This window comes from Chrysochloris asiatica, unplaced genomic scaffold, assembly GCF_000296735.1.
Source record: "Chrysochloris asiatica unplaced genomic scaffold, ChrAsi1.0 scaffold00313, whole genome shotgun sequence".
NCBI lineage: Eukaryota > Metazoa > Chordata > Mammalia > Afrosoricida > Chrysochloridae > Chrysochloris > Chrysochloris asiatica.
This window is the reverse complement of record NW_006408831.1, coordinates 446,352-449,650: the sequence shown is the minus strand read 5'-3', so window position 1 is coordinate 449,650 and position 3,299 is coordinate 446,352. Positions and strand designations below refer to the sequence as shown.

At 43.6% G+C, this 3,299-nt stretch overlaps 1 pseudogene; it reads left to right on the top strand.

Moving 5' to 3' along the window:
* The first annotated feature begins 534 nt into the window (after positions 1–534).
* Positions 535–3,057, top strand: LOC102821905 (annotated as a pseudogene).
* The last annotated feature ends 242 nt before the right edge of the window (positions 3,058–3,299 follow it).

Genomic DNA, 3,299 nt, shown 5'->3' with positions numbered 1-3,299 from the left:
TCTCCAATGCGCTGATGACAGAGGACACCCTGGGCCAGAAACCTGGACTCCATGGGAAGCAGCTTGATGAATTTTTTGGAAGCAAATGTGAGGCTCTCCACTGAGAGCTGCCAATGTTGGATGATTCAATGAGGAAGGTAAGCACAGGCTTACTTGTGTTTACTTACTAATCTGTAGTGAACAATTTCACACCCTTTTTCAGCACATCAAAGGTTCTGCTTCTAGGTATGGCTGGCATCTCTCTCTCTCTTTTTCTCTCTCTCTCAATCCCACAGTACTTCCTACACAATCAAAACCTCTTTTCAAATGTATAGTCCCTGACAGGAACAGACTACCAAGTAAGCAAGGTTAACACAGGCTAACTTGTGTAGTGAACAGATTCACATGTTTTTCACTGAAATTATTCATTATAGATTAGTAAGTAAGCCAGTGCTAACCTTGCTTATTAGGAAATGCATCCTGAGAGGAATTCAGAAGCTCAATCACATCGACACACACTTCAAGGTAGCATGGGAAAACAGCCCCTGGGTTAGCATGGCGTCCAGCCAGCTTCAGGTTGGCACCAGCAATTAATCTTTGAATCAGGTCTCAGGGAATAGGTAGGGGTGCACCACTCAATTTGGAATACATCTCAGAAACAAAGCTGCCCCTCTCTCTAAATGAGTGTCCCTGCACCTTCCCTCCCTCCCTCCAGCTGGGACTGGCAGGCCCCAGGGTGGATTTGTTCTGGTTAAGTGCGCTTTTCCTGGCAGAGCTTCTAGAATCATGAAATGGGTCTCTTGCCAAAGGCAAATGATCATCTGGCAACAGAAAGCACAATCTGTAGTTAATCAGGTGCAATCATTTCTTAATGACATCTTCTCTTCCCCCCTCCTCTTGCTCCCAATTATCAAAATAATCCTACAACTCTAGAAGTCAGAGAGGCTTGGTTTTAACATTTTGAAACATGTCCTATTAAGCCTTGATGTGCCTAACTGGGATTAGTACACAATTCTATATTAGACTCTTTTACCCCAAAATGAGGCGCTGTAGGGTAAACACTGGATTTCTAACCATGAGGTCAATGGTTCAAACCCAGCAGCTGCTTCTAGGAAATCCTATATGGGGTTCCTATGAGTCAGACCGGACTTGATGCAGTTAACAACAGCCACCACCCCAAAACTTAACATTGTAGAAAGAGCATTTGTCCATGTCAATGAATCTCAGAACGCATAGCGTAGTGGTTACGAATCGGGCTGCGAACCTTAAGGTCAGCAGTTCGAAACTACCAGCTGCTCCGCGGGAGAAAGATGAGGATTTCTACTCCCGTAAGGATTTACACCCTCGGAAACCCTGTACAGGGTCGCTATGGGTCGGAACCGACTTGAAGGCACTTAACAACAACAACAACATAACAGTCTGTTTTATGTTTGTTTGTTTCCTAGAGTTTCCCATGGAGTCCTGGTGTGGCGCTGTAGGATAAGCAGTGGACTACAAGTTGGTTTGAACTGCAAGGCCAATAGTTCAAACTCACCAGCCACTCCTTGGAGACCCTATACAAGTTGCTATAAGTAGGAATATTAATGGCAACAACATTGAGTGTTTACCATAACAAAACACCACAATGGGTGGCTTAAAATAGCAGAAATTTATTGCCACAGTTTGGGAGACTAGAAGTCCAAAATCAAGGTTTCAGCATGATCATGCTCTTTCCAAAGGCTCTAGTGGAGAATCCTTCCTTGCCTCTTCCTAGTTTCTGGTGGCTGCCAGCAACACTTGCTTTACAGTTGGTCTCCTACAAACTGCCTCTATCCTCACATGCCATCTTCCATCTGTGTTTGTCTGTCTCCTCGCCTCTTTTATTAAGAGATGACTTATACTGGACCCACCCTAATCCATCCAGTCTGATCTCATGTTAATTGATAGCATCTTCAAAACCCAATTTCCAAACAAACTCACGTTCATACTGGTAGTTAGGACTTCAACATATCTTTTGGGGAGACACAATTCACCCAGAACACTCTGGATTTGCCATTACTTGCCGTATTTGGGGACATTTTACTTGTTTTTCTTCTAATGCAAAGAGTTTTATGCGACACACGTTTCTATAAAAAATTTGAAACCTGTTTGTTTCCTAAAATGAAATTTCTTAATTTTAGGATTAAGGTAGAATATTGAATAATTCTGATGTTCCTAATGGAGTCCTGGTGTGGTGCTTGGGGTATAAAGCACTGGACCACAAGGTTGGTTTGAACCACAATGTCAACAATTCAAACTCACTAGCCTCTTCTTGGAAACCCTATACAGGGTCACTATGAGTTGGAACTGACTTGTAGCACTTAACAACAACAAAAAAGTTCCTGGTGGGTAGTGTTGAATTGTTTCTAGAAAGTTCTAGTGAGACGCATTCTTGTCCTGATTAGTGGCCAGACTGGTGTTTTTGGTCCTGGAACTGCTGATAACTGAAGATATCTTCAGGAACTGCAGAAATTGGGCACCCTGCTCCCAACTCTCCCAACTTCAAAGCTACAGCTGTTATGCCAGATGGTCAGTTCAAAGATATAAGTTTGTCTGACGACAAAGGAAGATATATTGTGTTCTGTTTTTAATCCTCTTGATTTCACCTTTGTGTGCCCCACTGAAACCATTGCTTTCAGTGACAGGGCAGAAGAATTTAAGAAACTCACCTGCCAAGTGATTGGTGCTTCTTTGGATTCTCACTTCTGTCATCTGGCTTGGATCAACACACCCAAGAAACAAGGAGGACTGAGACCCATGAATATTCCTTTGGTATCAGACCCCAAGCGCACAATTGCTCAGGACTATGGGGTCTTAAAGGCAGATGAAGGCTTCTCATTTAGAGGACTCTTCATCATTGATGATAAAGGGATCCTTCGACAGATCACTGTAAATGACGTCCCTGTTGGCTGCTCTGTGGATGAGACCCTAAGACTAGTTCAGGCCTTCCAGTTCACAGACAAACATGGGGAAGTGTGCCCAGCTGGCTGGAAACCTGTCAGTGATACCATCAAACCTGATGTCCAGAAGAGCAAAGAGTACTTCTCTAAGCAGAAGTGAGCGCCAGGGCCACTTGATTGCCAGGTGGCAGTGAGGAGCAGCCTTGAGAAAAAACCAAACCTCTTTTGTAAATTGTTTATGCTTCTAATACAAAGCCTTAGACTTGACTGAGATATGTGGTATGATAGGACAGACCTTTCCTTTGGGAGTTGAGTGGTCAACCTTTCTTTTTGCCCTGGTGGAAATGGCCTTGAGTTGTACTTTGGGACAGGCCAGCTGACGAGTATCTTGTATCAGTAGTG